This window comes from Xiphophorus hellerii, chromosome 23, assembly GCF_003331165.1.
Source record: "Xiphophorus hellerii strain 12219 chromosome 23, Xiphophorus_hellerii-4.1, whole genome shotgun sequence".
In the NCBI taxonomy this organism is placed as follows: domain Eukaryota; kingdom Metazoa; phylum Chordata; class Actinopteri; order Cyprinodontiformes; family Poeciliidae; genus Xiphophorus; species Xiphophorus hellerii.
The window spans coordinates 13,249,779-13,272,499 of NC_045694.1; positions in this window are offsets into that span (position 1 = coordinate 13,249,779).

Here is a 22,721-nt window from a genome sequence, read left to right on the forward strand (position 1 = left end):
TAATTCATCCTATGCTATACTATTTGAGGATAACAGCTAAACCAGAGATGTGCAGACCTTCCTCTCCCTATCTAACCTCTGTTTAAAGATCAGCCAGAAGATCTAATTTATCTAGTGAGTCCTTAGGTCTGCAACCAGACACTCATTTCAGTTTGTAGCCATGATGTCATCAATTCAGTCATTACCCAGTTCATGAGGACCTCAAAATATGTCAACTAGTGAACTGTTAGCTATGTCTGTCTGACCAGTGCCACGTTGGTGCATTATTTCCCATTTCTTCTCAACAAGAAAGTTGGAATTCATCCTTTTCTGTCAAAGGCTCACAGCCTGAGCCTGGTGTCGGGCTTTGAGCAGAAATTGGTGAACTGCAAAACTACTGAATTTTTTATGCACAACCATCTCTGGTTTACAGAGAATCATCTGAAAAAAATTAACATTTCCAGTGAGCGACAGATTGTTTCAGTCATTAGAAAAGCAACAACAACTTTAAAATCACTTTCACATTCAAAGTAAGAAAAACACAACATATCTCACTTTAAAGCAGATTACAGGCTACAGCAGCAGAGACCACGCTGGTTGCCACTCCTGTCAGCTAAGAAGACAAAACAGCATTTAACAAATGTTCAACATAATTAAACAGCAAAAAAAAAAAAAAGAAAAAAAGTTACCTAGTCCAATGAGTCTTTATCATAACTTCACACGTTTAGACTGTAAGGTCAAAGTATGAAATAAACAATATTGATTATTTCTGCCATATATTAATGGTCCAGGTTGGTGGGGGTGGTATAATTTTGTGTGATGCATTCACTTGGCACACTTTAAGGTTTTTTTTTACCAACTATTATTTAAACATCCAAGTCTACCTGAGTATTGTTGCTGACCATACGTAGTTTGTAACGTAAAACATAGAAATGTACTTCTAGATTAGTGCTTCTTTGTTATTTTGCATGTCTGTGTTATCCTGCAACCTCGGATGGCTGAGGGTAATGTAGATGGTGATCTTCCCTCAACGTGTGATGCTGCGATATAGGAAAGACGAGACACACACGTTGAGCTCTTTTTAACTTCAACAGGAAGATTTATTCTTCTTATGATGACCATACTCCATATACAATACTTCATATCAAATACTTCAGGTATCACTGTATAACTTACACAAATAACCCTTCGATTCAGTACATTACAAATGACTGCAATATCCCTTTAAACCGAACGAGAATTATTTTAACATGCTCCATCATGAATTTTATTGAATGGCAAAATATTTTAGATAGCTTTTAATTATCCAAACCAATTAGCTTTGTTTTAACTCAAATACCTTGTCCCTTTTCCTCAGACCTTTTATATTTTTAACTTTCAAAATAAAAATATATGGATTTGCTTTTAACTATTTTAATAGCTTTTACAATTTTTATTCTGCACAACATATACTCATTGAGTCTGACAACAGTTTCTGTGTTTCTCAGCTAGCTCAACACGTGTACAATGTTCGCTCGCATTAGCATTAGTTAGCCTCCAGAAATACCTCCAGTTTTCTACCCAATGTCCATCCAAAGCTGTACAACGTGACCCACCAGTTGACTCTCGAGTCTATAACCTCTTAACTCTTGGACACCACATTTATGCCTCAACATACATTTTTACTGACCTGTAATATAGAAAAGACGAGACACACACGTTGAGCTCTTTTTAACTTCAACAGGAAGATTTATTCTTCTGGTGTGCTCAATCTTTTCTTGGTCACCAACGCGTCAGCGCCCCTAGCGGCCATGTGTAGAATTGCACGGACTAACTGGAGTAACACTACAGAACTTATTACGATCAGAAATTAAAGATTCAAAATGAAAAATTATGTTGGGGTGCCTATTTTCTTGCTTCTTGGTTTTGTTTACTAACTTGTTTTTCACCCCTCTACATCTGCTCTTTCTTCTCTCACCTTCATTCTGTTCTAGCTTCTGCTGGAAGGTGCAAGGAAGAAAGGTTCTGCATTTTTTTCCACTGTTGCTGCATTTTAACTCAAAATAAACGATTGCTGAATTTTTAAGCACTTCATGGAATTGGTTGGCTTTCCTTAGATATAAAACTGGCATAATAGACTGAACTTCACTATATTGTTTTATAACTGTGGGATAGAACTGGAATGTTCAAAGTCAACGGGTTTATTAACTTTTAACTTGTCCTTTATGTCTGAGCTGAAGGGATTGCATATTGGTGCATGAGGTGGAATTTAATTCAATTAAATTACTTTCTACTGTGAGGGAAAAAAATAAATAAATAAGCTGCCATGAATTAGGACATTTCCCTCCATATTTATGCTTATCTAATTTTTTCCTCTTTTTTGTTGCAAATGACATTTCTTTTAGAGTGGTGCAATAGATCTAAGTTTTTTTTCTGTAAAAGCATATTGGAAAAACAACACAAAATGTACCCTGAATCAGACAAATTCTATCTCAAGAGGCTATTGGTAGAGTTTTCAGTTTTAGAGTGAAGCTGTGGTATGGAGTAATGTCACATGTTTGCTTGCTGTAAAACAGAACGGTTTAAAAACCTAAATGTTTTTTTCCCCTCACTTTTTCCTTTGCAACCAAGAATGAGTGAAAAGGGATGAAAAGTGGTGAAGTCGCAGGTTATGAACCCAGGAGGATTACCTACAGTAACGAAGCCAAAAATGTATACAAGCAGCAATAAGGACAAAAATGGCATTTTATTTCATATACCTCTATTCTGTTGATGTTGAACTATGGTGACAGTATTGTTGGACGATTTAAGTGACCATGACCATCTCACATGTTACTGTTCGTCCTGCAGCAATAGCTGGAAAGCAGCAGCACTGTCACAGAGCATGACAAGATATCCAGGGAAGGACCAGTTGCAAGAAGAGCTTCAGAGCACATATGGACAGAAATAATTTAGTATGAACACTCTGGCAGGTTTCAGCTTAAACGTATGTCTCTGTGACTGACAGCAAGCTCGTCGCTCGCCATTTAAATTCTCCTGCAGTAACCTCCGCCCATCTGGCTGGCTGTGCAGCACAAAAACAAACACTTGGAAAACTCTGCAAATAGCATCTAACCCACCTACACCAGCAGCTGCAGTTTGTATATCGGCGCCAGATGGCCGCTATCGACTATTTTTGACTCCAACTGCAGCCCATCAGATGACAGCAAATCTTTGCTGTTCACCTCCTGCTCTGCTGAGGAAGCAGAAAACACAATCTTCTAATCTCTGTGTTTATTTTTAATTACATTTACAAATAAGATAGCAGACTTAGAGTGCACTAACATTTTTTTTTTTAATAATATCTTAGATCCCTCCAGGGAACTTAATGGGTTTTTATTTGGTTACATCTAACCTAGAGCTGCACTCAAATGGCCTGTAGTAGAAGTGCTCATTAAATGTCAGCAAAAGTCTTTAAAATATTATATTATGTGGTAAAGGACATGAGAAAAAAGGCTGATCATTAATGTGTACAGTAAAAACCTTATACCGATTGCTGTTTATCAGTGGAACTAAAGATTTCCGAGAGACATTTACCTGAAAAACATGCAGTTTCATTAAAAAGTTCCAAATTCATTTTGTCAGTCAGTTACTGTTAGGAATTCAATTGTTAGACATTTGAATGCAGCTTATTAGCACAAACAGCTACACTATCAAGCATCATTTTGTACTGTTGATCATTTGGGCTCAACCCACAGCCACAGGACCTGTGCACAGCATAGTCACTGAGTCCACCATTTTCTCTTCTGTATCCTAAAGGATTCTATAAACAATTGTTAGACCGTCTGACTGAGGGTTTGGCCCAGACATGTAAATTCTGTCAAACACAGCAGCAAAACTCTGCTAACTCCTTAATGCAGAGTAGTTGGCAAGATAGGATCAGATATCAGATTTTTTTTTTTTTTCTCATCCATCCTTTTATAATGCTCACAATTCTGCTGGAAGACAATGAGCTCCCTGTTCTTTTGATGCGTTTGGTGTAAAGGAACAAAGCCTTTAATCTGGCTGGTCTAAACTGAGATGACACAGCTCCTCAAATGCAACAACTTCTCATCTCACATCTTTGAAACGCACAAAGCCACTAATGGCGTTCACTTGTCTCAGGATCAATACATTCCCTGTACATCCTGGGAGAATAACATATTATTAATTTGTTGGACTGGACTGCGGGTGACAGCAATGTATTGCCTGGTTGAAGCGCCATGCACGGCTCTGATGTGTCTGAATGCTGGAAAGACTAAAAGAGTCTCCAGAAAAAGGACAACAGAGTTTGCAGTGCTGTCTGACCCTGAAAAATCAGTTCCATGTAATCCATAAGCTCAAAGCATTATGTGCAGAAAAATTATTAGCACAGAAGCGACCTGCGGAAGCAGATAAACTCAAGACCATATGGCCGTTTGACACATGCTGGATGAGGATTTCAGGGTTGCAGAAGTGCTTTGGTGTTTGTTAAACACTCTTTGAGATTTCTCTTTTGTGTCACTTTAGCTGAAGGATGTACAGAGAAAACAAATCTGCAAGAAAGTAATATTGCCAACCTTGTGTGCACACAGACAAAACAGTCACTCGGTGCTCACCTGGAGGTAAAATGTTGTAAATCTTTTCTCTGTTGACATGATTAAAGTTTGCAGCTAAACATCACAATATAAATCTTCATTCTTCCACAAAGAGAGCACCATTACAGGAGCTGTAGGAGTTCAGATGAGCTGAACCACTACAAGTTTGACATATAAAAAACTGCAGTTTCAGTCCAGAGTTATCCACTTACACAAGTGTTAATTTATATTGTCAATAGACAACATTGGTTGCCTATAAGTTGTACACTTGAATTGAAAAGTAAACATCAACCACAAAGATGGGTCCCAGAGTTTCTAAGTAGACTGTAGGAAAATTTATTGATGTGAGTTGGTGGCAATATGACCTAAAATTGAATCACCTTAGCTGAGATGAACTACTGAAATTAAAGGCTTATATAGCTACCAATAATGCCAATTTCTTTTCTTACAGCACAAACTTGGCGCATTTGTCATACTTTTTAAACGTTGTTAGAGAGCAGGAAGGTTTAGGTATAATAGCTTCACCAATCAAATATTAAAGTTAATTGAAAGTTGCACAGTTTAATGCAATGATGATTAGTTTAATCAAATTATTCTACCACAAGCAAGGATATATAACATCCCGTGACAGACAGAGACTGTAACAAAACCAAAAAATATAGCTTAAAACTAAAGAAAGCTAACAGTAGTACCAATCATAGGAGGAAAGGAGCATACTGAGCAGTTACAGGACGAAAGAGCAGCCATTACCTGAACATGACCTGTTAGACTCCCCATTTCTGATACTGTGAATAAATCTCATTTAAATGCAGCTTTTCATAAAAAACTTTAGAAGCAAAGACCTTCCCTCATCTTTTACCTGTGGCGCTGCTCGTATTTTCTCATAATCTAAACGCCCTTCACAGTTTCCCTTTGATTTGTTGTCCAAATTCTAACCACCATGCATAGCTTCCTAAACACAACTTAAACTATCTGCATGAATAGGTACTCAGACGCAGAAAAAGACTAAACTAAGGCCAGTTTCTTCAATAACCTATGCAAAAAACAAGAAAAAAACGTTGTGAAAGATCATTTAGTGCACAAAAACAAGAAAACCTTCCATTTCCATGTCTACATCGTCACTTTGAGGTTAAAGACACATTTGTATCTATATGTGAGACCCTCAGCACAGATCCATGAGAGTTGTACTTGTGAATGCAGCTTTGCTGTGAAGTGCAGCCTTTCCAGCTTTCTTTGGTCACCTCACCGCCTCTCCTCTTGTTCGCCCATCCCCTCTCATTACTGTTATGCACAGTTGCACATTAGTTGTGGGCGGCTGATAAAGTTGCATTGTTTAATGAGAAGGTTTTGTTTTTTCTTGTTTTTTTGTGGCGATAGGTTGGTTTGTTTACCAGATCTGAGCCTGTGGGAGGCTGGCATCTGTTTTTCCCTGCATCATAAGCTCAAGGTGTCAACTTGTTAAAAAAAAACCAACAACAATGGGTTGGACATATGTAATAACTTTTTTCTTCTTTTTAACAACTGTGGTGGGAATAAGCACCAACTGCCCAAGAACTTCACTAGGAGATGCAAGGAGGAGAAAGTAAGAATGGGATGGATTGAAATTAAATTAAAAAAAGAGTTATAAAGCTGATCTTAGAACATGGATGGAGCTAAATACAGGGCAGTCTAAGAAGAAAATATATTAATGCATTAAAATAATTGAGATTAGAAAGGAGGCTCACCATCTAATTTCTAGAAACATCTCAAGAATGATCAGTGAAATCAGCAAAGGCTGTGAATACTTATGTAAATTTGATTTCTTGGTTTTCTATTTTTAATCAATTTGTGTGTAGATCTTTGAGAAAGTGATTAATTTAATAAAATTTGGAATAAGGCCGCAGCATAACAAAATGTGGAAAAAGTTAAGACCTATGAATGTGTGTATTGTATATGTTGTATTTTTAGACATACCTGCTTGTCATGTTGCACGTCTGACCTGCTTATCGGTCAGACATGCAAGGTTTTGGTTCTGTTTTGCTGGTGACAGCATGTAGGTATGTTTGGTTGATTTCTGGTCAGTTTATGGCTTTTTAAACCATATTCTGCCTAGCAAAAACATTAAACTACACCTTTAGAGATTTTGCTTCCCTTTTCCACAAAGACAAGTTTAGGCAGAGTTGGATTTCTTGATGGAAAATGTCATTTCTACATTCTGAATACAGTTATTTTCTCCAGGACTGTCAGGCACACTGTCTGTGTGCTGACAAAACTATTGATTCATCATAATCATCTATTTCTTAGATATATGGAAAAGTAAAGCATGGTGTCAAAATTTTTTAGTTTATTGTTAAATATTTCAGAATATTACATTTTAAGACACAACAGAGACAGATACAAAATTTTATATAAATTACTATTGCTTTGTTGTGTTCAGTAATAAAAGTGAAGGAAGTCTATCAGTCTTTAGTTTCTGAATGTACTTGATATAACAACATAGCTTATCTAATGAACAATTTGACATTTATTATGAGAGTGGATATTATATTCAGCTGAATAATCCATGAAAAAGCTGAACTTTTATCTTAACTGTTTTAACATTTAAAGACCATTCAAGGGGAAAGAAACTTTAAAACACCCTCCGAAGGTCAGTAGATGATTTTATTAATGCTCTGGAATGTTTTATGTTTGAAACTACATACACAAATTTTACTCACTAACTTTGTCTGATTAGTGAATTCTGTAACATCTTTTTGTAGCAGTTTTTATTGTAATATCAGCTGACTCTGACAGTAATTTGGGGCTTGAAGTGTTTGAATTTGACTGATTCCGTCAATAGGACTGGATTAAATTGTCTGTCCTCCACAGAGGCTTGATGTATTTGTTGTAACCAGTTTATTAAATGAACTTCTCATTGAAACCACATGCATTAGTCAAAAACTGTAATCCATAGCTCCGTGGGTCTAGCTGAGAGTTGAGTTGGTGAATTGGCTAAGAGATTAATTATAAGTTTAAGTCATCAACATATGGTGAAAAGCCAGGTGAATAAGCAGATTAATAGTTCAATAAAGTTAATACTGTAATAACTTATCTAGGGAGAGCATGTTTGATTATAAATAAAAGTGGCTCAAAACCTAGAGAATTGAGGAACCCTACATGCTTTTTTTTTAAAGACCATTTTTGCAAAAACTAAATGACTCAATGTAGTCTTGGTCTGCCACATAAGATTTAGCGCAGTCCCAAAGAATCCCTCTGACTTTATGATGTATCAATCAGTATGTTGTGATCAGCTGTGTAAATACAGCACAGATTTATATGTTGATCCCTTATGTTAAATCTAATCCACTCTCTTGGATATGGATTAATCTTTGCAGCAATCTTGCTGTTGTCCCAAATTAAGCAGTGAACCATCTTCAAGACTTTGAAAACTCAGAGTTAAACCCAAAGTTACCTTACAAAGCAATAAATCCCACTTTGTAGTTCAGGCTTGTGTTCGTCTTGCTGAGGGTTTCAGCAGCGTAAAACTTGCTGCCAGTCCGTCTCTTTCTTCCTTTTCATCTCCTCCTTCCTCTCGGGTGATGAATGGTTTTTCTGTGTCTTAGTGTAAGCACAATCCCGGAAAGCTATGACCCAGATATTTTAATTGCTTATTCTCACTTATGGTGAGTCTGTATGATAAATAGCAGTTGTTTTTCATGCCGAATGGACTATTTTTGAGTTCTGAAAATCACAGCAGGCAGCTCAGTGTAGGTGTGTGTGTGTGTGTGTAAGTATTTAGAATAGGGCAGTAGGAAATCTTGTGTTCAGTAACGAGGAAGCTGTTTTGTTCTTGAGTTGCGTTTGGAGTCCTCTGTAATGAATGATTAAACTATGAATGTCTTCAATCCCTGAAAAGCAAACGGAAGGATCTGGAGGTGAAGGGGGAGAGCATCACCATCACTGCTGACAAAACTGAATGTGGAAATAAAATAGTAGTATTTCTGCTCCTATTGGATCCGTTTGACCAAGTTCAAAAAATATTCCAGGCAGGCTGTTATGTGTTATTTTAAAACCCTATTTGTCCTATACTTTTCCAGACAGTATAGAAGGACTCTGGTCACAAAGATGAAAAGATGACTGGGCCAAAGTTCTTTCACAGTTAAAAGACTCAGTGACTACAAAGAAATTCAAGACTGAAACTGAGTTTCTCTGTAGCCTTTGAGATATAGTGGAGGATCTGGAGTAAATATGTTGTGTAATATGATGCATCAATTCCAGACATACAATTAAAATTAAGCAGTTTTAATAGCCTGTTGCTGGTCCCTAGATGACATTTAAAGGTTTTTGGAAACTTATTTTAGAATCTCACACCAGGTCTCCTGGTGAATTTGCTTGGATAGCCAGAAGTAGGCATGATGTGACAGCTGTTTCTAATGTCGTTTACTTGGAGACTGTTTCCCTCATGACTGATTTCAAAGACATTTTTAATCCCTTAGCCAGACTATCAAATAGTAACAATATTCTTTCTGAAGATCCCAATTCAGATCTTCTGACCTCAGCGTCAATTCAATTTATCGATTCAGAGTGGAATCCTTGCATTTCCTCCTTAACAAGAACATTTTCTCTTTTTTTTGACATCTGGTAAATATTCCTTCTGAACAACTTTTTAATTAATTCTTTTTTTTTTTTTTTTTGACGTCCTAACCCCTGTGCTGGGTTGAACTTATTGTTTTATACGGCTGGCTTGGGAAGGCCTCAGAATCCCCAGTGTGATTGGAAGCAGGAGGCCTGAGGATATTTCATATTTCTCTCATTTTTGAGTGATTTACAGAAATGATCAATAAATAACTAATACATTTAAGCATTAAAAAATTCATTAACCAAATCCTTTGTAGATCACAGATCACAGAAGTTAAATAAATAATTTGATTCTGCGTATTATGTAATTTGCACATTCATATAAAAATAGCTTGCGCAAAGATATTTATATAATAAAATTTTAATCTCTATACATCCATTAAAAGATGTAACACAGCTTTCTTAATAAATTTATTAAGCTTTCTTAATAAATCTGCATAAGAATCCAAATATTTCCATTCGATTCATAATTTATGTTTGAAACTCTTTCGTGACAAATGTCTGTAATCTGCGGGTCATTCTGAGCAGATGGAGCTGCCTACATAAAGGTTTCCATTCTGAACTCAGTTTGCAGCCAGAGAACATTCAGTCCTGAGACTGACAACATCAGAAAACCTCGCCACCCTCTCTGATGTGACACATCGGTGCCGGTTATAATCATTGTCTACTTCGATAAACCTCGAGGCGTAGAGGTGAGCGAAAGCAAAGACATGGTGAAGACACATTTAAATGCATCACATAGTTTCAGTAATTTATATCTTGAACCTGTGAGAAGTCGGCACCACATCTGTCTCCAGGGAAGGGCTTCAAGTTCAAAAACATTTCTTCTGACGGCAAAGCTACTTTATTCCATTTGATTCAAGTCAACTTTTAGAGTTAACAAACTTGGTTAATTTGGGAACACCTGTGGTTTTGCTTGGAACACCAGGTGCATGTGAATTATACAATACCAATGTCTCTGCTGGAAACTAAGTTAAACACACTCTCTAGCCAGTGAGAAATACTAAACATAGAAAGAAACTGTCGACTCATTTTAAGGCAAAACGAATGGATGAAAATTCACTTTTTTTTTAGCTTACTTTAGCTCTTATCCCTTGCTGTGCTGCTTGGATAGCCAGAAGAAGTCCATGAGAACTTGAGTTTTAGATTTCATACAAAGATTATTTTGAGAATTGTTCTGTTTCTTTCTTTTTTCTTTTTTACATTGTCAACCTATTTCAGAGTTAGGCTGAGGAGTGGAGAGAGGGAAACAGGGCTATCCATCTATTTTCCCTGAAGTGTTTAAATAAATCTTCTAAGAGTTAAAATATAAAAAATAAAATGTATTTTACATTTCAAAATGTGAAATGCTCCTGTTTTGGCTGCTGTTCTTAAGAAAGATCCAAAATAGTTTATGTAGCAATAATTAGATATTTGAAAACTCCACAAGAGATTTGGAAAAATTAATCTCTGGCAGCAGACCAGAGAGTCTCTTGGCTAAGTTTCTGAAGAAATACATTTTGATTATTTGATTTCGATAAAAACTAACAGACTGGTGTTATAGTGGATAAAAAGATATGATCTGAAACTGTCATGAGAAATATCAAGCTTGCAATTATTTTTTTATGAAAATAAGGTGAAAGTTTCTGCTAGATTCTACAAATTTCTAATTACATATTTCTAATGAATGTTAGAGAGAATATTTGCTAAGTAATATCTGTGCTCCATTCAACTGGATAAGTTAACAACACATAACAAAAAAACATCAAGAATGCATTCCATACTGCTTACGCAAAGCATTTAACTCAAGTAACCCCGGTTCGTATTAAAACACCGCCAAGATAAGAGGAAAATACTCAGAGTGCACATTAAAAGCTAAAGATGTGAGTCAGGTTTGGTCTGATGCACACTGTGACTCAGGACGAATGGCGGCAGCTCCGGTTTGCTCAAACCCGACCAATCAGGAGACAGCATTTCATCTTAAGCTGCTCTCATCTGCATTCCTGCTTAAAACTCCTTCAGATCCAAAGAGCACTCAGAGCCTTCCATCAAAGGATCTGCTTTTGACAGATAACCGTAATTCCCTCCACTCCAGACTGTGTTTACTGACCTCACATGAAAGAGGCTTTGCCCTGTGCATTGTGGGAGATTTGCATCCCTCTCTACTTTGGTGTACTTAGGAACACAGATTTGCAGCGTCATGTGTTTCTCCACACTAAAAAACTGGGTGTGACCGTGCGGCAGCTGTTGGTGTTTGTGGGGGTGAAGTAATGTGTGTTTAGCAGTGTGAAGTGTTTGTCCTTAAGGGAACATGATCAGATGTTATGTACCATTTCTATTAACATGTTTACCAATTTCTGATGGAGTATGTGACAGGACGAGTTTGCTCAGATTTATTGAGCAAACTCAATATCTTGAACCTGTGAGAAGCTGCCTTTTTTATACTAAACTCTTCTCAGAATTTCCATCATGAATAAAACAAAAATATAAAATATTCCTGAAGAACTAATTTAGGTTGTAAGTGTAGCTACTGCTAATTCAGGGTACTCGCTTTTGTCAGACTGCACGAGGGCAGCTGTGGTTACTATCACACCGTCGGCGTGAGAGTGTGTGTGTGAATTGGTGAATGACTGAATGTAGGGTGAAACGTTTTGGGGTCTTCTGGATTTGATAAAGGGCTGTACAAGTACAGACCACTTACCCTTTACTGCCCTAATATGCTTTAGTAGAAATCTGTGAAAGAGTTCATGCTCTTATTTTGATAGGAATCTGGGACGTTTCATTTAAAAAAAATACGTCTCTGCTGTGTTTTATGTGAGAAAAATAAAGGGTTAAAGAGACCCGTCACTCCAAGCATGGAGAGAAAAATGTACAGCTGAACTATAATGGAAGTGAATTAGAGTTAAGGCCCCCACATACTCCAGTGTATTTCACTCTGCTTTGAGTCTGCCTCACGTACAAACACAAAGTGAACGTCCGTTTTGAGTCTGTATGTAGCTTGCTTCTAACACTCTGCCCTGCACACACATAATCAGCTAGTATTATTTCTGTCTAATTTAAAATTATATTCATTTAATCACCAACGAATAAATGCAATACAGGAAATAGGTGGATAAGTGATATACTCATTGGTGCAGAGAAGGATTTTTTTTCCTCCCAATGCAATTCAAGTCCGATTTTTACATTATTTGTTAAATTTTCCTTTTGATGTTTCGATATTATATACCTAAATGTGCACATAACTCTTTTAGAAAAGAACTACATGGGTATTTGACATTTACATCCTAAAATGTTGATGCTATGTTTTCTGAAAATATTTTTTTCTGCACAAACATACTGCTGATGTATTTGACATCTTTCGAATAAATATTAATTTAACTTAATGCAGAAAATTTTACTTCTGTGAATTTCCTTCATAAAAACTATATTAGGAATAAAATGGTTTGTTCTCAGAAAAGTATAAATTTAAACAGAAATGTACATGGACAGCCTTAATTAATACTCCCAGGTAGCTGATCAGGTCTGGAACAATATTTCTTTTTTTTCCCTGCTGATCTGGATTCCAGACTGCCAACATTAAATGGCCTTCTATGCTTAATTTTAAATTTTAGTGATGTTTACATCATTAGAAAGTTTAGAATCCACATTTTCAGAATCGTGTAAATAACTCAAAAGGCCCCGGGGGACATTTTTTCTTGGTTTTCTCATGTCCGGTCACAATTGAGACTGTAAACCAAGTGCGTTTTTTCTTTTTTTTCCCCCTTTTTTTTGGAAATCTTTGCAGTTGTCTGCAAAACCATTTCACCGTAGAAGTGGAAGAAAGGTCAAGAGTTCCCCAAAACTGGCACAAACGGTGTTGAAATCCTTTCCCAAACCTTTTCGTAAGATGTTATTTTTTGAAAGGTTGAAGTTTAAATGTAGAGCACACAGGAGAGGTCCACATCACCACAAAAGAGACACTTTAGATTTTCTAAGTGCAGATCAGCTCATCTGAGCCTGTAATGAGTTAAAAGACATCTTTCTTTGCCTCTGTTTTTTTTTTCAGGAGTCTTCTCCTTTTGTGTGCACACACACCCCGACTTTGGCACAGAAAACAGTCACACAGGAGGAGCGCTGCCAAGAAACGCTGAGCTGGAGGCAACAGCCAGCGAACTGGAGAAAATCGACGGCTGGAAAGACGAAGGATGGAAACAATTCATCTGTGTGTTGAGCCAAACTTGTACAGTAACATCAGGAGATCTGCTGCTCCATTTTAACCCCTCAGATAAGAACTGCATCAGGGTTTTATTTCACTCTGAGCTTTTTGTGTGTCTGAATTATCGTCTTACAGAGATTGACTTAAAGATAGAGAGCTGTGTGAAAGATAAGCTCCAGCTGCAGTGATCCTCGTGAGCAAAATAGGTTAATGCACTACAGTACAACAGAAGTAGGATTAAAGGGGGGGGGAAAAAAAAAACAAATGTGAAAGATTAAAGCAGCAGCATCTCTGTCATGCTGATGCAGAAATCCTACAGGCTTCAAAAGCAGCCTCACATTGTCAGCTATAAAAAGATTTACAGCCGTATGCAGTTTTGGACAAATTTACATTCAGGGCACCGGCTTTATTCCAGCAGGCCCAAGCTGATATTCACCCCATCTATCATGAGATTATAACTGAACGTCTCTTAGAATATTTTACGGACCTTTAGTGTCTTGGTTCACTCAGGGTAAATCTGCTTTTACCTTTCTACTGGTATGAATATGGCCTTTTGAAAAGGCCACATGTTCTGACTCTCCTTGGAAATAAAGTTTGCTTTCAGAAGTCAGTGGGTTGACTTTTTTACATATTAAAACATAAAAGACAAGATAATTTTAGGAAAATATAAAATATTAAATCTGTCTAGCCTTTAGATCATTTAAATTTAAAATAGAAAGTGACACCAACAGCTGCTTTTGTTTGTGGATTTTATTTTATTTTTTTCTACGTATTAACAACTTTTTTTGTTTGTTTTTCAGGAAAAAGAAAAACAAAGTTAATGACACCAGATTAACCAAATAAACCAAATGAAGGAGAAAGTGTTTTACTGCAGTTGCTATTTGATTGCATGTCACTTTACCAGGAAGCTGCTCTGTTGAGTCTCTGCCCATCACACCAGTATTTTTTTCTGATTTCTTACTCTTCCTTCAAATCAGCTGGACACTGCACCATCACTTCTTTAATGCCACAGTTTGGCTTTCTAAACTCAATCTCTGATAACTTTCTTCAACAAGTTTCAACAGGGAAAAAAAGGGGGTTTTGATGACACACATTAATTATTTTAGCCTATCACCAACGAATGGAATCACAAATGTTAACAGGAATCTTCATAGACGTACAAACTCGAGCATGAAGACTTGGAAAAGTCGAAACTGGAATCGTTAGTGACGCGACAAGATCCAGAAAAACTGTTTCATGTTTTTGTTTCAAGCCCCATTTGGGTGCAGTACTACACTCTTTGCTTAAAAGAAACAAGTGAGATTTCAGCTTTTTCAAATTCTGCATGCCTTCAGGCTACTTACTGGAAACAAGGAAGTGAGAGTGTATTAATCCAATCTTAGCATCTTTAAGTAGGCTTTCTGTCCTTTAAGATTTGACTTCATTTATAAAAGATTCGTCTTATGTTCCTTTTTTAAACACATATTTTACAGTGGATTGGGATCAACTTCTGCCAGCTTAAAGAATGATGATTCTTCCCTTGACAAGGAAGTCCCAATGGATATAATCTCCCCACTCACTGTTACTAGAGGAGATACTTTATTAAATATGTAAATTGTGGGTTTTTTTGTTTGTTTGTTTGAAACTTATTCTTTAAACTTTAAGTACTAGTTATTTTAGGGATCATTTTAGATTCTACATAATTATTTTTTGATGGTTGTTTTGCATTGAACGTTTTAAAATACCTTGCTGTGTACCCAGAATTGCTTTTACTGAAAACACTTTTTCTACATTTGTTTGCATGGAACGATAAAGGATGAAGAAATTTAACATCTAAACAGTTTGTAAATCTGTAAAATTTGCAACGTTGCTGTGGTTGGCACCAACTACAGACATCTATGTGTGAAGTACACATGCATATGATAAAAATTTAAGTGTTATGAATTTTCTCTTCAGAAAGTTTTCACACCTCAAATTGTTCTTTTCTCTGCAAAGTTGCCGTGAGATCTTAACTGTGCTTGGCAGAAAATTTGAGGATAAATATGTAGTAAAGCAATCCACACCACAGGAATGAGATGATGGTTGGGATGAGCCAGACTGAAGGATCCATCTGCTTGTTTTATGTTCCTCAAGTAGAAAGTCAGTGGTGGATATGTGGAAGACCAAATTAATCGCAATTCTTTGTCGAGTCTAATAAATGTTTTGTAAAAGCCACCACATGTGAACACTTTTATTATTTTGTTAGACTGGGAAAAGTTCAAACAAGATGAAAGTTTCTGGAAGGTTTCCAATTTTAAAGAGGAAATGTGTCAGCAGATAATCTGTGTGTTTCTGTACATAGCTTACCACCAAATAGCTAATTTCTGTGAAACATAATATACATTAATCTAAACATTTGACAGTACCTTAATTTTCCTGCTGTATGAGCTGGTTGAAAAAAGCTGCATGTTATATTCCTCTAGAGTTTTCAGGTATTCTCATCTCCATTCCCTAACCGTCTTTAGCCACAGTTGATTTATGTGCTCACGAGAACTTAGCAAAATAAAACAGCAAGCTTAAAACCACCTGTTGGGAATGTCACAGAAATGTGTGTTTGTCTTTTGGTGTATGAAGCACCCTTGGGACCGCTGAAGGCAATACTGAAAGTGAGCAGATGGTTTATGCACTTGACCCTGGTGTGTTTATCAGCAACTCATCCATAGCTTAAATCACCATATTAACAGCTGAATACCAAAATTGTGCTGCAAACACTCTGAGACCAGTGTCTTAAATTCTAGAAAGCTAGTATAGCATATTAAATGTATTTTAATTTGACATATCATAATGAAAAATAGTTCACCTCAGTTTTTACATACATTTCTTAACAGCTCCCTGTTAGGAAAACTGTGTCTGGGCTTGGTGTGTCTGGTGACATCTTGGACCCATTAATCCCAGTCACTTATGAAGGGAACCCGGCTGGCTGTAATTACATTTTAGAGATGAGACAAAATGATCAAACCTCGAAGGAAATCAATCAGCCAGAAAATATTGGATTGTTTGGCAGCTTTCATCCAAAAACCTCAAACAGCCCAGCAATAACGATCTGTCTGAACCAAACGTGTAACTGATCCATTACTCTGGGAGCGGTAATGTGGGCCGTCGACCCTATGCCGCATACATCACCCTCTTCGCTGGGTTTGTGCCCAACTTAAGGCACAAACTCCATCTGCAAGCATCAAGAGTACAAAAAAAAACAAGCTTCTGAGAGCTGAAAAACAACTGAGAATCCGTTACTCTCCCAAAAAACGTATCTGTTTGATTTGTGCTCAGACATTATTGTTATGGGGTTAAAAAAAGATGGTACTTTTCAATCAGTGGCATAGGAAAAGAAGCATCTCGGTGTTTGTTATATTTTAGATATCTCTCAAAAGCAGGCATATGTTGACATGATAATTCTTTACTTTAACTATTAAGACCAGGTGAGCAACCTTTAGGTAAGTTTTGATTTGGCCTTCAGATGAATATGAAACTGATCTACCTGGCAAAAAAATGTTGAATCTAAAATAAGGACTAAGTGATACAATATTGGGGGAATAAAAGTACTCACACATATTAATTCATTTTACATGAAGTTGTAAGAAGTTTTAACTGGGTTGTATCTGGCCCTGAACAGAAATGTATCTGGAAGCCCATTTAAAAATTTAAGTTTCTGCCTTTTTTATGTTCATTCAAAACTCTTTAAAATAAGAACACTTCAATAAAACATAAATCCTGTATGACGCAATAGAGCTAGTAGGAAAGTTAGATTATTTTCTGCATGTCCTATAGTTGTCAGAAAGAGCTTCCCAGTAGTTATTAAATTCAACAATAAAATTGTATTTTATTGGAATTGTGCACTTTATGGGAATCAACCACAATATTTAATTTAAAATAAGGATACCTAAATGCATGTTTGATTAAACATAGTTTTCTAATATTTACAGCAACAGTTCATCTTCTTGCTTTATAAAAACTGAAAATAAATCTTGGTATCACAGTCTGATTCTGCAGGGTGTGTCTGAGATTTTTGCATTATACAATCCAATCTCAATAGATATCTTTAACGTGTGGCTCTGCCATGCCCTGAGGACTATTGGCAGAGTTGCATCATCCTTATTGATTGTTACTGTTTGTGAATTAGCGAGGGGCAAGACAAGCAGATGCCCAGTGAACCGAGGGATGCAGTTGCCATAGGAACATGTGGATGCTGGAGGGCTACCAAGAATGAAAAGATAAACCAAACTCTTTTGCCAGACAGTCGGTCCTGGGCCTGTCTGAGATGCCATGGTCAGTTTTGCTCTTCGAAAACAGAAACTTTAATTTTTTATTTTATTGTCTCACTCTCACTTCTCTCAGAACTACCCTGTGTGTACCTGAGCTGGTCACAGTTGCCATGGAAACATAGCTTTGAGACTGTATGTGAAGTGGTGGGAGCTCAAAAGACCAGAATGCTGTTTATACAGTTTTAAAAAAAAAAAAAGAAGTTTGGAACGGATGAAATTCTTCTCTGCCTGGTGTAGACCCCCATTGACTTTGAGCTACAAAAGATAAAAGATAAAAATCACAAAACGTACCGACCCAAAAAAAAAACCTACTCTATGAGGAGTTCCTTAGCTTTACACGACTGAAGTGGGAAAAAAAATAAAATAAAATCTTTTTCTCAAGATATGTTCTTGATGTGTCCCTTATTACAATAATTCCTTAACTTAAAAGGAAGAAATATTATGTTATTCTTCTCAAGAGCAGTTAATGAAGTTAATTGGTTTAAATGTGAACAAAGGGGGGAATCCATATTGGGATTTTGGGGTTGTTAGTCATATAATTTCAATTAAGAGTGTTCAGCAGTTTCTAGGAAACTTTTTCTAGGATAAATATTAGAAGAACTTAAAAAAATACAAGTCCAATATGAAAGGGAGTTTGGCTAATTAGAAAAACTTTTTAGTGCAAAAAATAAAAATAGAGGGTAGGTTATTCAGCCATTTGGCTGCCCTCTCATGGAAACAAGTAAAGTAAAAACAGTAGCTTTTTCTGTATGCCCTCTTTGCTCAACCCTGTTCTGAAGAGATGTGTTTCCTTACAACAGTGTAAGGAAACTTTCAAGAGTGCAGGAGGTCTGCTACTATAGTGTATTATCCAGGAAAATCTAAAACGTTGGTTTTCTTTTGTTTTATTTTCTTACCCATTTCAAACTCGCCTGTATGATGAAAATACATTATTTAAAATAGATTGGTAAATTGATCTCCCTCCTTATTCTTGTGACTGAAACAAATTCTTCATAACTTTTACATTTTTATTCATCCGTGTATAAAGTGTTCACTATTTTTTGATTAACTCTTCCTTCATCAATCACATGCAGCTGAAAGGTAAAACTCTGTCTGTTAGGTTTGACAGGCTGGTTTTACTTTGCTTTCATTTTAGCTTACCACTAGTAAATTAACTTTAATAGAGTGTTAGAAGTAACTTACTCCACATGCTCCAGCAGTATAAAAGCTATTTTTTTACATTGATTCTTCCAATAGAAGTTAATCTGATAAGTGTTTGAAAATACACCTACTTTAGTTTTACATTTAAACTTTTAATAATCAGTGAGACTGGTTGAGTTAGAAATCCAAGGCTTCCTTTTTTATGCACAAACCTTTCATGAGGATTTATCTATTTATTTTCTTTCTAATTGTCCATGCAGTGGTGAGAAACAGCTACCCCCATCCCAAACACAAAATGGTTTGGCTACTGACTCAACTCTTGTCGTTTGGTATATACATGCGTTTCAAAAGAGTATAAAAAGCTGCAAACAGAGAGGGAAATATGGAGCTGGATTATGTCCCTCCATAAACACATATGGTTGTGAAATTATCTCTCCACCTTACAAATCAAGGTAACACCAGTGAACAAAAATTACTATAGAAAAGGTGGCTGATCTGCAGCTGACGTTTTGAGTAGATTTGACCAATCAGATGTGAGGATTTTTTTTTTTTTAGTTAGAAGTAGCCGTGGTTCAAACAATTTCATAGTGTACATTAGCACTGGAAGCAAATAACAATTTCAGAAAATTAGCCTTTAATGTATGATTTTACCTTGTCTTAAACTTATGAACAGTTTGAAATTTATTTATTTTATTGATTAATAAATTAATACCTTTAAAGCACTCTACACTGAAAATGATTTTCTTATTTATTTCCAATGTTTACAGTTTACAATGTTTTCAAATTATGTAACACATTTAATAATTTTGTAATTTTTAGGATTAGCCTCTCGCAGGAAGAGTAATGTTTAGAACTTGTTCCCAAGAGGAGAAGTCATTGATCCAGAAGCCATTGTATGGGCCCAGGCAAAGCTATTAGTTGGCCTGGTTATGAACACTCACATCTTAGTAACAGATTTCTCCACCAAAGTTCTAATTCAACAAACTGACATAATGTAACTTTATCTGAGGTATTCATTGACACAGGTTATGATCTAAGCTGATCTCACTGAATTTTTCCTTTGCAGTAGGTGAGTTTTCCTTTACTGTGACAGTCCTTAAAGGCAGCTTTCATCTGAGCATGTAAAGCTCAAAACAGCTTTCTTTTTTATACTTTCAAGACAGGCTGATGTTCAAATCAATGTTGAACTTTTTGTTCTCTTATTTTCCAGTCTCAAAATTGGGTGAAGCTGATGAGAATAACACACAATTTAGTTTTAGGACATTGAGTAAAGTTAAGCAGTCTTACCTTAAATGAATAGGAGTGTCATAATTTTTTATGTTATCAGATTTTTTTATGTATGCACTTGTGATTTAAAACATTTGAAGATTTCTAGATCACAACAACACGAAGGCAGTGAAGCCTGGACAAATTGGTCAACGCTAACTTTCTCCAACGTTGCCAGCGGGATCCCAAGATGCTCCCATGGCAGCTGGGAGATATAATCCCTCCAGCAAATCTTTATGGAAGTTCACCCAAAGCCGGCTTTACTAATAAACTTCTGAGGGGAGGTCTGAAGGAGACCTCGGCCAACTCGACTGGCTGCTCTAAATATGAAGGAGCAGCACACAAACTCTCCTTAATGCTTGGAAATTTATAATGCCGATGCTATTTGTTGTCTAAAGAAAAATATCTGATTGTCTAAAAACCTCAACATGCTTTCTCCCCATTCATAATTATCTTTTACGCTAATGAGAGAGGTAACCTCAAACTTGAATATACACTTCCATCATCAATATACTAAACAAAAAATCTCCTGGAGCAGCAGCTTTCGAAAGTGAAACATCTCTACTCCACTTATGACCTGCGCCAACCATAGTTCCCTTTTACCCAAACTCGCACAATCTCTTTGAATCTTAGAGCTTAATGCTAAAGGATACAATAAAACTGATTAGACCTTTAGCAGATTCTAAAATTGTTAATCATTGCTTAATTATTTAAAAAACACAATGATAGAAAGAGATAGCTAAAATAAAATAAAGCAAGTAATAAAACAAAAAAAGCAAATGGTTAAAATGTAAAAGATGTTTGTGAAAAAAAAAAAACTGTGTACCCTTTATGTTTTAGGTATGTTCATTTTAAGTGAGAGATGCTAATCAAATGAACTGATTATTTAACCATGATCAGCCTTATAACCTCTGTACAAACTGTTAAATGTTTGTTATGTTAAAAGAAGGCAGAGTTGGAAAGACATCAGCAATGACCTTAGAGAATGCCGTCTTGAAATGAGATGTAACAAGGCCTATTGCAAATTGTTTCAAGTTTGTCTCGAAAACATTAAACATTAGAAAGCTGACAGTCTTTCCAGGAGGGGATTCACCACAACATTCAACCGAAGGTTGAAACCTGTGATGCTTATTGAATTGACAAAAACTCAATAAAAGTCAAAGTTAGCGTGTCAAATGTAACAATCTGAATAAAAATTAGAGAACAAACTAAACAAGTCAGAGTTTTATGAAGGTGTGCAAAGTTACATCTGAGCAACTACAGAGATTTCTATAAGAATAACAAAATTGTGATGTTTGACCATAATGTACGACACCATGTCTCGTGAAAACAAACACAGCGTATTAAGTGTCACACGGTGGTGAAGGTCAGATCACTTGTATTTGTTTTGCAGCTGGAAAATCTGAACACCTCATAGTAATTGATTCCACAGAGAACTCCTCTGCAGGCCAGTCTCAAAGTGTTCTGGAGCAAAATGTGAGACCATCTGTCTTACAGCTAAAGCTTGACCCAAACCAGAACACTAACAGAACAGTTTTCTCACAGAAGTATTAATCGAGGTGTTACAGATTAAAAGTGGTGCATTGCTGTACTAAGTTACAAAACATTTCTCTCCTCTCTCTTTAGTTATCCTGCAGAGCCCCTCTCAGAACATTCAGCTCACTTTGCAACTTCCCCTGTTCTCAGGTGGTTTAGTGACAAAGCATGCAAACAGTTTTCAGCCGTAGGTTCCTTAAACAAACTAAATGAGGATGCTGTGTTTGCAGACACCTCTTTAAATACATATTTTTACTATCTGTGTCTTAGTACAAACCCTCCACAGATCCCCTTTGGATGTACTGAAGTTGTTACTGAGCCACTGTTATTTTTTTCTTCTATAACAAACTGGAGAAACGAGGGGATTTTTTGTTTTTTTGTTCTGTTCTTGAGTACGTGTAAAAGCCGCATTTAAAAGAAGATGAAGAAGAAGAAGACTGTGAAATCAGGGCGGAGATTTTTAAAGCTCCATTCAGAACAAGGATATGTTTAGGTTTAGAGTCTTGCAGGAAGATCTTGTGGGGAGGGAGAGCTTTATGATAAATGATGCTATGGGGAAGCTGCTGTGTGTAGCTTGAAGAAGGGGAGGAGGACTATTTGCTGAATTGCTAAGACGTTTTGTTAATAGCTGTGTGGAGTGCGTTTCCCTTAGGGGGCAGATTTTGGGGTTGAATGCACTTTATGTACATGGTGGAACATGCTGAGTGATTGGTCACTGCAGTGCTGGTCTGCATTTACAAGACTAACAGCAGGAACATCAGTCCTTCAGGATGGATCGTATTTACTGTGCCAATAGTACAAATCCCTCCTTTAAGGTTGGAGGAAGTCTAATATTAAAAGATATTACAGGGTTTAATGAGCCAAAAAGCAAGAAGGTCTCAAGATTTTATTGATTTAATCTATTTATATTCGTCTCCCTTTTTAAGGACTTTGCCATGTCTTACAAATATAACTTCTCTTAGTGGTGGCTGTAGGCTATTTTTAGTGGTTTTCAAGGACTGCTAAACTTCCACTGAGAACCACTGAAAAAAAATCATAATTTGTTATGGTAGCCTTATGGAAGAGGACTAGGGCCACTGAAAAAATATATATAATAATAATAATTCTGACTTTAATCTCAGAATTCTGAGAAAAAAGTCAGAATTCTTTCTTTTGCCCAGTGGCCCTAATCTTCTT